The following is a 14,626-nucleotide window of genomic DNA, read 5'->3' as shown; positions in this document are numbered from 1 at the left end:
ATATATATCTTTTAAAACATTTCCAGAACAGCTCTGGCCAGGCTTATAAATGCCCTAGGGCAGATAGCCTAGTATGAACCTATGAACCTATGAACAAGTTTGACATTTTTGGTTTGTTGCTGGGATGTCATGCTTTAGGTTCCTATAATGGACCTGGGTTAAACACCTGTCAGAATAGGTATAAATATAAAGCAGTGAGAAATCTTGGATTTTAGCAATGATTTATGTAGACATGTCCTGACTCTGGTAAGTATATACTTATGAATAATAATTTGATGAAGCAGTTGTCAAGGAATATTAGCATATATTTTAAATGCCCTAACACAGGTAGAGTCACCATAACATGAGAGCAGTTTCCACAGTGTCAGCAATTATTCCGCTGGACACTTTCAGTACTAATCAGTTAGATGGTGATGCCATTAAGTTATCCTCTTTGTATGAGCTGTTCTGGAAATGTTTTAAAAGATATATATCCCAGACAGAAACGTTTGAAAGAAAGACTATACCCGACACAAATTTATTTATGAGAACAGGCCTTGGGGCAATTCCTGGCATAATGCCCAGCTTGGAGGGTTAGTTCTGGTAGCATGGTATATGGGAGGAAGCTTTTATGGTATAAAATGGTTGCTGTGATTAAATTTATTGCTGTGAGCTTTTCTGCAAAAGGCAGGAGATATCATCTGTGACACTTGCCTGCAAAGGTATTTTCATTACAAGAGGTGTGTCATCCAGCATTACTGCAGATCAAATTTGATTTCAGTCTGCTGCAAAGATAACATGATATGAATTAATGTCACATCTGCAACGTGGAGAAAAAAAAGTAAATATAACTTGGGCTGCGTCCTTCTTTACTACAGTCACAGTTGTGTATAATGCCCTGTCAATGGATATATAGTAGCTATACTAAAATAGCGTTATAGTTTAATAATGACTGACAGGATTCAGTTGGTCTAGTGTCTCGTTTATATCATTCAACTTGTTAAAGTAGCTTGCATACACAGAAAGGGTAACATAACAACTTAGAATTGACTGTGTATGTGCCAACATGTCCAACAGACTCCTCAAAAAGTGGAGTTGTGAGATGGAAGTGGTTCCTTTAAATAAGAAAGCATCTCTGTTTTTTTTTTAATTGTGTTGACCTGTTACTAATTTTCTAGTGTTTGGCAGTGCCATATGCTGTAAAATAATGAATAGTGGTCAGTGGTATATCAACGTTAATTCATTTTAATATATTCAAATAATTTGAGTAACCTTGAAATGACATTTCGTTGCCAGTAGCATCTCAATTTCATTAACTATACAGGTAGAATGCCACAATTATCACGTTAGGTTTCTGTATTTGTTGGTACTCAGAAACAACAACATACATCCAAAGTAGACTTGTCGATAAAAGATAAGCCCTGGATATTGTTTATTGGGAAGAAGAAAAAAAAAAAGAAAAACATGCCCTTATGTAAAAACCCATTTTATCTTCCTACAAAAAAGATATTTTGCTAATAGAGTGTCCTTTTTTAATCACTCATCCATTTATTCCCTGAATGGGGTGAGAAAATAGCCAGTACAGTCCCCAGTATAAACAAGAGTCTAACACTGGCAGGCATAGCCTTCAACCTGTTAGCACAGACAAATCTGGACATACTCAAAAATAATGGGTGGGGACAAAGCCCCAACAATAGGGAAAATATAAATATTGCTCTTATAAATATAGAAAGTTACTAAAATAAAAGGTTGTGTGTTGCAATGTATTTTCTGAAGGATATGAAGCCTGAAACTCAACTGCCTGTCATTATTTAGTGAATTCAATCCTCACTGATTTGCCACAAAAATTCAGAAAACCACAAATTTTATTAGGAACAAACCAAAAATATGAGGCAAAATATGGACATTTTGAGAAAATCTGGACAGATGAAAGGTATGCTGACAGGCTATCATTCCCATGAGAGGGTCAGGGAGTCACATATTCTCCTTGCCTAATTCCCTCCACATGACGACCAGGAAGCACTGCTTTTGTCACCACTCTAGGAAGACTTATCAAGTACACATTTTGCCTGCCTCAGGAATAGAACCTGCACCCTAGCTTCCAGATCATATTCCCAATGTGTCCCATTACTGTCTCCTTACATTTTCAGAGTTCTCCAGCATGAGACAACAGTACAGTGATAATAACTGCCACCCCTCATTATGGTGGGTCAGCATTAGCTGCTCACTCCCACCCTCTTGTGTCTGACCTTTCCCATGGCAGAAATGCTAATCAAACTTGAGATGCCTGGAATGCAGTCGGGAGATTATTTCAGCTTTTGTGCTATAAAGGTGTACCTTTTCATGATTCCTTTAAAGAAAGAATGATGCTGTTATATAACTCTTCCACTGTTGCTCAGTTAGTCTTAGCAAAGTAGCATTAAAGGTGATGTAGGTGGGATTATAAGGGAAGGAAATGTAGTGTGTCATCTAATAATCATATAAGGTGGGCTTGCTGTAGTGAACACTCAGAAACTACAACTTACATCCAAAGTAGAAGTCTGTTGCTAATAAAATCAGCAACAAATTCTAGCAATTGTTTCCAAAATTCACCGATTCGCATGTAACAAGAGATAACTGTAACACTATCTTCATGCAAATTAACAGTTGAAGAGGGTACTTCCAGTTTATGAAGTTGCAAATCACTAGATAATAGAATGCAGATAGAACAGTGGCTAACTGCATATTAAAAGAGCACAGACTATATGTGCCTGAACATTTGATGCTGGGAAGTGGGAATGTGACTTCAGGATTTTCTATGAAGTGGGAAAGTTCCTTTAGGATTTGAATTGTTTTTGTAATAATTTTTCAGTAGCACTTCCCACACAATGGACACATTTAGATGAAAACATTATTAATAAATGGATGCATTAGGTTTAGCCAAGGAATAAAATTTCCCACGATTCACATTTCAAAAAAATTTAGCCATCTCTGATGGCTCCATTGTGAAAGATGGAACATAGAAGAGGATGACAGTGATATGTGCAATAATGTGACGGGCAATGAAAGTTAGTAAATAGCAGGTACATGGTATAGGATCATATACACCGTCCACTTTTATCACCTGCAGCGATTTAAGTGGTGCTTTAATGCTGGGGATGGGCCCTGTAGCTATCTGCGACACTTCTGTGGCAAAATACAATTGTTTTAGAGAATTTCAGAATTTTAATTCTCCATTTGCATATTATACCATAGGCATGCACAGAAATTCAAATGAAAACAATAAATATGAAGAAAAAAATCTCCAAGGAGAGGTAAGAGAGAATGATAGAGGCGTATATAAAAATAAAGGAAATAGAAGCATGAGACCAGTCATTTCCAGTTATACTTCACACATATTCCTGCAACGTACAAGCTCAGGGCTGCAGAAATAAGACACAGAAATGAGTGAAGAGAAACGATAGGTGCACAGGTAAATTACACAACTGAATTATTTTGTCACATCCATGAAACATAATGAAAATGAAGAACAGGACTTGAAATTAAAGTCACTTATGAGAAGGAAGCTGGTATGAAGCATATGCCCAGAAAATAACCGTCGTATTCATTAACTTGTAAAAGTGCAGGAACTCAAGCTTAAGTAGTGTGAAATCTCTCTCTTTCTCAAGCATTATGAGTAAGCTAAGGGAGACATTAATAACACCCCACGTGCTGTTTTGTAGAGCTAAGTTCCTGAAAAAATACTGGTCAAAAAGTCTATTGAAGGGCAGACTATCCCCTCTTCACTGAGTAAAAAAGGCTGGCAGCCATAAATCAGTCAATCCTTCTTTAGGAAGAAAAAAATATTGTGGGGTGATTGAAATCCACTACTCAAAGTATTCTTATCAGGACATAGATTCACAAATCATGTTAGGCTACAGAAACGTATTTACTTTACTGACAGACTAGCATTTTTACATTCCACTTACAAGGAAGTTAAAAGCCATGGACCTACAAATCATTGACTTGGTGGGAGCTGGACCTACAAATGATTGATGTGGTGGGAGCTGGACCTACAAATGGCTGATGTGGTGGGAGCTGGACCTACAAATGATTGACGTGGTGGGAGCTGGACCTACAAGTGATTGACATGGTGGCAGATGGACCTACAAATGATTGATGTGGTGGGAGCATACTGTTACACTGGAAAAAGGCAAAAGAGGTAGCAACAATTATATCATCCATACTGATAAGTTGTACTACATTGAAACATGTCTGGATTTCTCATTTTTCTTGTGACTAGTGGAAAAGTTTTGTTGGGCTCTTTAATGCCTCAGCTGTTGAGTTTAGGAGTCTGCTAGTTTTATTGGAGGAGATCAACATAATCCTAAGTGCATGCCTTGCCATGAATATGAACGCAGATGTTTTCTGTTCAGTGAAAGTCAAATAACAAACTGCTATGCACAAGGCATAGTATTAGAGTTAGTATTACTAGAGTATTAGAGTTAGTACTGTTTTCATGTGTTTATGATGATCAGAGTAAGGAGACGGAAAACAGAATAAATAAATAAGTTTGGTCTGGTTACCAGAACTTCCATAATGAAAGAACATCCCTATCTGACTGACAATATCAGTGTCGGTTGACAAACATACATTCGTAAGATGGCCTTGAAACCTCCTACGTAGCTGATTTTTCTGAGATGACTTAATATATATGGCAGCCATTTATAGCACTGAAAAACATTACATGTTTTAGACTGATCATTAGCGATAATTTCATACAGCTCATATCCAAGTTGTAAATTAGAGGTTTAAGACCAGGAAGTTTTCCAAACTAATTATACGATCAGTCTAATTATATGGCTTTCGCACACTGGCCTAGAGTTCATTTTGCTGTCGGACACATTTACCCTGCTCCTTCCAAGTCATATAAATAAAACAAAACATCAGCTGTGCTATAAGAATTGTAGAACAAAAAGTAATGTTATTACCTCACAACGTATAGGTACCTTTCCATGTTCAGCCTGTACATATATATGGACTAGCAGTTATATTGCTTGTCCTATAACCAAACATCATATTGATTTTAACTTTTATGCAGACTGTAAAACTGAACATGTGATTTATTATGCTGAGTGCTCTCGCTGTCAAGCTTACTATGTTGGTAAAACAAATTGTAGTTTTAAGGAGAGGATACTCAAACATGTTAATTATATCAGGAAACTGGATGAATGCAGTGCATTAGCAAAACATGTTATCGAAAAAGGTTCAGAACATAAGTTTAAGTTTACAGTCTTAGAGGTTATGACTATTAATGCAAGAAGGGGACTTGAAATCTAGAACAGAGTGTGCAGAGTTACGTTGGATAAATCGGTTTAAAGCTGACACTTTCCCTGGTTTAAATGGCAAAGTGTCTTGGAAAACCATTTTAAGGACTAGAAAGCTGCCCCATTTGTTTTAATACTTCATATAATTTTTTTATAGACTGCATTTTTATTACTTTTTATTTTATTATTTTTACAGAATTTTTATAGTGCTGTAAGTTTAAGAGGGTGTGTTGTTTTATGTGAATGCTGAATGGCCTCTGTTTTGTGACATCACTGTTTGACTATTTAAATAGTTTTTGCCATTTGGTATTAATAGTCTGATGAAGCTACAATTGTAGTGAAAGTGCTTACCTCATTAAACTTTATATTTTTGCATCCGTTCGTGTGGTGATTGGATTGTTGGACTGCTCACATATGTCATTTAAATGATTGCTAAACACACAGCCTGCCTTCCAAAATATAGCAATTTTATGGGCATACACCTGATGCCTCAGTGTGAAGCAAGTGAAAGATATACTGGCCTCAGGAATGGATTTTGGTGTACTGGTCACCTATACATACACTATCTCCTGACATATTGTATAAATTATCTTTCAGCAGTAGTCATGTAATTGTCCTGTACTTTCAGAGATAGTCTGACACCTTACTACCTAAAAAATATAATAACATTCTATGTAAACCTTTAATGCTAGATTACAATGAAAGTGAAAAAATAAATGGCCACATTAATGTGTTTCAATTTGATGCTTTCAGACATTTATGCACTGTCTGTCCCCAACACATTGTATTAATAATAACTGTGATCACGAGACTGTCCTTTACTTTCATAGATAGACTGCTCACCAAACACACACTTTTGGTGACCTTCATCAATGTGTGCTTACCAAGAAGGCAAAATAAATAATGGCCACAAAAAGTTTCTTCATTAAGTTATTCTAATCAACTTCACTCTCAGCTCAGGGTTGATAATATGTAGTTCAACTTGTTGCTATTAGTCAAAGCCGCCATGATCACCCCACCCTGATTTCAGTAATAAAATATACAAATAACAAAAATAAAAAAAATACCGGATAACTGCTATGGAAGGTGTGCAGTTTTCCATTGCCACATGTATATCTGGTTTATTGACAATATTAGAATAAATAAACATACCTGTAACTGGAAAAAAAATATTCCTAATGATCAAAATGTCTGTTGCTCTTGGTATGTCTAGTTAAGTGACTAGAGATCATAAGAAAATAATGGGATCAGCTGCTATTAGCAACGATTTCAAATGGGCAGCTTCTGTAGTAAATGAGAATGGATTGTCTAGCTGTATGCTGTTACAATGTCTCCAAATGGGCAGCTTCTGTAGTAAATGAGAATGGATTGTCTAGCTGCATGCTGTTACAATGTCTCCAAATGGGCAGCGTCTGTAGTAAATGAGAACAGATTGTCTAGCTGCATGCTGTTACAATGTCTCCAAATGGGCAGCTTCTGTAGTAAATGAGAACGGATTGTCTAGCTGCATGCTGTTACAATGTCTCCAAATGGGTAGCTTCTGTAGTAAATGAGAATGGATTGTCTAGCTGCATGCTGTTACAATGTCTCCAAATGGGCAGCTTCTGTAGTAAATGAGAATGGATTGTCTAGCTGTATGCTGTTACAATGTCTCCAAATGGGCAGCTTCTGTAGTAAATGAGAATGGATTGTCTAGCTGTATGCTGTTACAATGTCTCCAAATGGGCAGCTTCTGTAGTAAATGAGAACGGATTTTCTAGCTGCATGCTGTTACAATGTCTCCAAATGGGCAGCTTCTGTAGTAAATGAGAACGGATTGTCTAGCTGTATGCTGTTACAATGTCTCCAAATGGGCAGCTACTGTAGTAAATGAGAACGGATTGTCTAGCTGCATGCTGTTACAATGTCTCCAAATGGGCAGCTTCTGTAGTAAATGAGAATGGATTGTCTAGCTGTATGCTGTTACAATGTCTCCAAATGGGTAGCTTCTGTAGTAAATGAGAATGGATTGTCTAGCTGCATGCTGTTACAATGTCTCCAAATGGGCAGCTTCTGTAGTAAATGAGAATGGATTGTCTAGCTGTATGCTGTTACAATGTCTCCAAATGGGCAGCTTCTGTAGTAAATGAGAATGGATTGTCTAGCTGCATGCTGTTACAACATCTCCAAATGGGCAGCTTCTGTAGTAAATGAGAACGGATTGTCTAGCTGCATGCTGTTAAAATGTCTCCAGATGGGCAGCTTCTGTAGTAAATGAGAACGGATTGTCTAGCTGTATGCTGTTACAATGTCTCCAAATGGGCAGCTTCTGTAGTAAATGAGAACGGATTGTCTAGCTGCATGCTGTTACAATGTCTCCAAATGGGCAGCTTCTGTAGTAAATGAGAACGGATTGTCTAGCTGTATGCTGTTACAATGTATCCAAATGGGCAGCTTCTGTAGTAAATGAGAATGGATTGTCTAGCTGCATGCTGTTACAATGTCTCCAAATGGGCAGCTTCTGTAGTAAATGAGAACGGATTGTCTAGCTGTATGCTGTTACAATGTCTCCAAATGGGCAGCGTCTGTAGTAGATGAGAATGGATTTTCTAGCTGTATGCTGTTACAATATCTCCAAATGGGCAGCTTCTGTAGTAAATGAGAATGGATTGTCTAGCTGTATGCTGTTACAATGTCTCCAAATGGGCAGCTTCTGTAGTAAATGAGAATGGATTGTCTAGCTGCATGCTGTTACAATGTCTCCAAATGGGCAGCTTCTGTAGTAAATGAGAATGGATTGTCTAGCTGTATGCTGTTACAATGTCTCCAAATGAGCAGCTTCTGTAGTAAATGAGAATGGATTGTCTAGCTGCATGCTGTTACAATGTCTCCAAATGGGCAGCTTCTGTAGTAAATGAGAACGGATTGTCTAGCTGCATGCTGTTACAATGTCTCCAGATGGGCAGCTTCTGTAGTAAATGAGAACGGATTGTCTAGCTGTATGCTGTCACAATGTCTCCAAATGGGCAGCTTCTGTAGTAAATGAGAACGGATTGTCTAGCTGCATGCTGTACGGATTGTCTAACTGTATGCTGTCACAATGTCTCCAAACGGGCAGCTTCTGTAGTAAATGAGAACGGATTGTCTAGCTGCATGCTGTTACAATGTCTCCAAATGGGCAGCTTCTGTAGTAAATGAGAACGGATTGTCTAGCTGTATGCTGTTACAATGTCTCCAAATGGACAGCGTCTGCAGTAAATGAGAATGGATTGTCTAGCTGCATGCTGTTACAATGTCTCCAAATGGGTAGCTTCTGTAGTAAATGAGAATGGATTGTCTAGCTGTATGCTGTTACAATGTCTCCAAATGGGCAGCATCTGTAGTAAATGAGAATGGATTGTCTAGCTGTATGCTGTTACAATATCTCCAAATGGGCAGCTTCTGTAGTAAATAAGAACGGATTGTCTAGCTGTATGCTGTTACAATGTCTCCAAATGGGCAGCTTCTGTAGTAAATGAGAACGGATTGTCTAGGTTTATGCTGTTACAATGTCTCCAAATGGGCAGCTTCTGTAGTAAATGAGAATGGATTGTCTAGCTGCATGCTGTTACAATGTCTCCAAATGGGCAGCTTCTGTAGTAAATGAGAATGGATTGTCTAGCTGTATGCTGTTACAATGTCTCCAAATGGGCAGCTTCTGTAGTAAATGAGAACGGATTGTCTAGCTGCATGCTGTTACAATGTCTCCAAATGGGCAGCTTCTGTAGTAAATGAGAATGGATTGTCTAGCTGTATGCTGTTACAATGTCTCCAAATGGGCAGCTTCTGTAGTAAATGAGAACGGATTGTCTAGATGTATGCTGTCACAATGTCTCCAAATGGGCAGCTTCTGTAGTAAATGAGAACGGATTGTCTAGCTGCTTGCTGTTACAATGTCTCCAAATGGGCAGCTTCTGTAGTAAATGAGAATGGATTGTCTAGCTGCATGCTGTTACAATGTCTCCAAATGGGCAGCTTCTGTAGTAAATGAGAACGGATTGTCTAGGTTTATGCTGTTACAATGTCTCCAAATGGGCAGCTTCTGTAGTAAATTAGAATGGATTGTCTAGCTGCATGCTGTTACAATGTCTCCAAATGGGTAGCTTCTGTAGTAAATGAGAACGGATTGTCTAGCTGTATGCTGTTACAATGTCTCCAAATGGGCAGCGTCTGTAGTAAATGAGAATGGATTGTCTAGCTGTATGCTGTTACAATGTCTCCAGATGGGCAGCTTCTGTAGTAAATGAGAACGGATTGTCTAGCTGCATGCTGTTACAATGTCTCCAAATGATCAGCTTTTGTAGTAAATGAGAACGGATTGTCTAGCTGCATGCTGTTACAATGTCTCCAAATGGGCAGCTTCTGTAGTAAATGAGAATGGATTGTCTAGCTGTATGCTGTTACAATGTCTCCAAATGGTCAGCTTTTGTAGTAAATGAGAATGGATTGTCTAGCTGTATGCTGTTACAATGTCTCCAAATGTTCAGCTTTTGTAGTAAATGAGAATGGATTGTCTAGCTGCATGCTGTTACAATGTCTCTTTGGGGTTTGTGGAAGTGACAGGTCATATTAATAGCATGACCTTTCACTTTCCTATTTATCTTAATTGAAAGACATGTAATAATTGCTTCAGTCACACTTTGGGGTTATTCTTTAGCTAGTGCAATTGATGTTCTGACAAAGTAAGTACCCCGCAAGTGCATTGGATGTGACAATTTTTCTTTCTTTCTTTATTTTTGTTTTAAAATTGATTTCATTCAAGCTTTAAATGTAAGCAAAACAAATATGCTAAATTCAAGAATGCACCACATTCATAGTACAGTAACACAGTTTTGGTAATAAGCATTTTTCCACCTGAACTTAAAGGATTAAATAAATCAGATTACAACAGTAGTTAGTCCATTTCTATAATGTATTACTCACCTTTACTCAAGAAAAATAACATATTCTTTGCTAACAAATCCAAATGGTTTGTTGCTTTTGACTGTGCCTGTCTATCTATAGCCACCTGCTATTTTTGATGACATGCTCCCACCTAATTTGTGTTTGCAGACCACCTACAAATTCTATGTTGTGGACATGTCTCACTGACATTGTTTCAAATAATTCACTAGCAGGCTACCCTTCAGGAAGCTAGGAATCACACAGCAGCTCACCAAATAAAATTAGCTGATGTAAATTTGTATACACTACCTATCCATCCATCTACCTATCCATTAATCCATCCATCCTTCCATCTATTTATCTATCGATATCTATCGATCTATCTATCTAGATATCTATCCATCTTACTATTTAGCTATCTATTCATCCATCTATCTGTCTACCTATCCATCCATTCATCTATCTATCTATCTATCTATCTATCTATCTATCTATCTATCTATCTATCTATCTGTTCATCTGTTTATATGTGTCGATCACGCAGGTGTACAGGACCAAGAACATTTTACAGCCATGACCCAAATCAATAAGGCAGCAACAATTTGTTTGAAATATACTAAGCATATAAATGCAGTAAAATTATAACAGCAAGAAAATCATCATCAAAAACCATCTGGTAAATTAGAAATGTAAAGACAATTAGCCATTTTTTAACAGTAAATAATGCAGTTATCACAAATCATGAAAGCAATTATATTTGTAATCTCAGAATGTTCTAGATGTTACTAAACTCTACATAGTCATGGATCATTCTTAGTTCTTGTGTAGGCTAATCCAGGGAACATATATTATTCTGGAATAGGCAATTTCACTAAGGGTCTGATGGAATGCAGGACATTAAAAGTATGAGGATCCAAACTGCTTGATATAGGAAAATATGCCATATTCCTGAAGTGTGACTGTTAATCAGGTAGAAAAAACACTGACTGACAGACATTGTTTTCCTTCCTGGAAAAGGAACTACAATTATTATTTTCAGCAGTTTGTAGACGAGAGGTATTATTAGGTAAGATCAAAGTGGGAGTAAACTGTATATATTCAAGTTCTGGCATTGGTACAATATATTTATTTTATTTATATTTGTTTACCGTGAAAGTCTGACTGGACACAGGTCCTTTATCAGCGGAGGCCCGGGGAGAAAAGCTCCAAATATAAGAAATACAAACATTGCCAAAGTCAATAAACATGCACAGAATTACAGAAGCATTCAGAAACAGCAGTTACATAACGATGGACAATACAAGTCTTTAGAAGTAATATTTACATCACATCATACATGAGTATATACAACTGAAATGAAAAAGACTACTAGTTTCCATACAGATGAGGTCAAATATTGGTGTATGATAACACTCAATGAGTGATATTTAGTTAAAGAGATTGAGGTAGGCCTATCCAGGACAGTTGCAAGAACTGAGGCACATGTCTATTAAGTGTAATTTTAGGAGCTTTTTAAATTGTAATATAAATCAGTTGGAGATTATTGGCATTGGCAGTTTATTCCTTATTTTAGGAATGAAGTTTGAGAATAGTGATTCTCCAGTTAAGTTGTTATCTTTGGTGATGTCTAGAAGGAATTTGTTGCTGGAACAGAGGGGAACTAGACGTGGTGCATGGTTGGTTTGCATACTCCTGGCTTACAAGTGGGACAGCCTGTAAGTTTATTTCTATTCATCCAAGGTTTCTTTCTGCTAACTATTATGTGTGTGCTGTGGAGAAAGAGATTAACCTATCAACACACTTTTATACTTCTATATTATAAGAGAATCATGAATTATAATCATTATCTAAAAAGACTGGAAAGCCTTTAATGGCTTCTAAAATAATGGTGGTAGATTTGTGGGAGGTAATGGACAGTTTATTACGCAGCAGCAGCATTGAAGTCATGAGAAAATCATTTTGGAGTTTGTATTACACTATTTTAGCAAAGGAAGCTAAACAAAACAAAACATTTATCATTAAAAACATTAAAAGAAATGCAGTGTACAATCTCTGTTTTAATATATGTATTTATCAGGATACAAATGGATTATCACATTTCTATTTTATCACTGTAACAATTAGCTTCCATTCAATCTATGTTTTATGTACGTATGCAACTTCATGTATGTAAATTTAAGCATGTCTATGCCCATTTCAGGAGGTTTTCTACAACAGATGAAAAAAGCTGAGAAGTACTTGTTCCACATAACTCTATAGTGTAACTAGGTTTTAACTCCAAACTGAGGATATCATCAGATTTAGATGTGTGCAAACTGCAGTTTGGTTAAAGATCTGTGCTAAACCTAGGCATAGTCCTAAGCAATGAACCACGGCTGAACTCCCCTGGAATCTTCTGATGTAAAAATTATGACAACTCGTTCTTTAACTATGCTTTGATAAGATATGCATGTGTATATCAATGTTAGAGGGTAAATTACAGGGGGAAACATTGCATCTGAGACAGTAAAATGACATGTCACAGTGCTGTTCAGAACAAGCATGACGGACACAGGTTAGATTTAATATCACTATAAACTTTAATGCTATAAAAGGTATCAATTCATAACTTTAAGACTGATGTACAACGACTGAGGTTCACACACACACACACACACACACACACACACACACACACGCACGCACACACACACACACACACACACACACACACACACACACACACACACACACACACACAGTGCATACATACACACATGTGTACATACACACACATGCACACACACAGATATACACGTACATGCACACACACACACACACACACACACACACACACACACACACACACACACACACACACACATACATGCATGCACACACACACACACACACACCCATATAGAGTACATACATACACACACACATGTACACAGACACACACACACACAAACACACACACACACACATATACACGTACATGTGCACACACACGCAAACACACACATAAAGTACATACATACACACACACGTACACACACACAAACACACACACACACACACACACACACACACACACACACACACATTCACACATGCACACACAGAGACACACATACAGTACATACATACACACGTGTACAAACACACACACACACACACACACACACACACACATACATACATGTACATGCACACACACACACACACACACACACACACACACACACACACACACACACACACACACACACGTACATGCACACACACACACACACACACACACACACACACAGTACATACATACACACACACACACACACACACACACACAGTACATACATACACACACATGTACACACACACACACACACACACACACACACACACACACACACACACACACACGTATGCACACACATTATCAGACTGGGTGCGTCGCTCTTTCTTAAATTTCTACATCCACCAGTTACTTGCATCCTTTATTGTCCTTGTCCTCCACCATGAGCACTCACAAATGAATGATATGCAACTCTCTCCCCTAGCACTGATTACTGCTCATCCGATAATTCCCTGGCGGAAAGCGTAATGCGATGTATGAAATAAATCTATACTGCATAAGAGGTCCAATTTTTAAAATTATAGACAGGATTTGAGTGCTAACATCCTGATGGAAGTAAACATGTCCTACTAAGTTATTGATTTATTGAATTCCTGTCTGAAATGTGAAGTATGATGTTTCACTACACAAGGATCTGGCTCCAATAGCATCAGGAAGTTAAATGAGATGTTTCACTACAAAAGGATCTGGCTTTAATAGCATCAGGAAGTTAAAGGAATATTTATTGAATATGTATCTGCTTGAAGCTCCATTATATGGTTTTCATTTACTTGTTCCTTTTTTCATTCATTGGTGCATTTATTACACAATTTGTAATACAAATTTTAAAAAGAAGAACAAATTAACACAAGTGATCATAACAATACAACATTCTTTCAATGGCATACATGCATAGGCTTACAGAACATTGGCATTCAGTGTGTGTCTTTGCAAACATGTGGAGCTCTGTGCTGTAACTGGTCTGATTTAAAATCATGGGTGGGTATTAAATATGAACAGCTGATGAAAGCAAGCTGCCTGTTTAATGCACACAAAAGCCTGATCATAAGGCATGTGGCTTCTTTGCAAGATATTAAACTAATGTTTGTCTATTACTTACATAATAAGGTTTTATGCAACTTAAAAGACTATTAAGAGATACAATAAATGTATGTTGTAGCATAATGCCAGCATACTGCATTCTAAATCTTAGCGATCCTTTCTCTGTGTGATATTTCACTGCAATATGTAAAATTTCACTGAATAATAGGTATGAGTTCAAAATCATAAGCAGGTGTTGAATATCAAAGCACTAATGAAAGACTGCTGCCATTTTATGAAGTCAGATGTCTGCATAATATCT

The sequence above is a fragment of the Protopterus annectens genome, chromosome 12.part0, assembly GCF_019279795.1.
Source record: "Protopterus annectens isolate FY-2018-M chromosome 12.part0, PAN1.0, whole genome shotgun sequence".
Taxonomy (NCBI): Eukaryota; Metazoa; Chordata; order Ceratodontiformes; family Protopteridae; genus Protopterus; species Protopterus annectens.
This window is presented reverse-complemented; position numbering follows the sequence as displayed.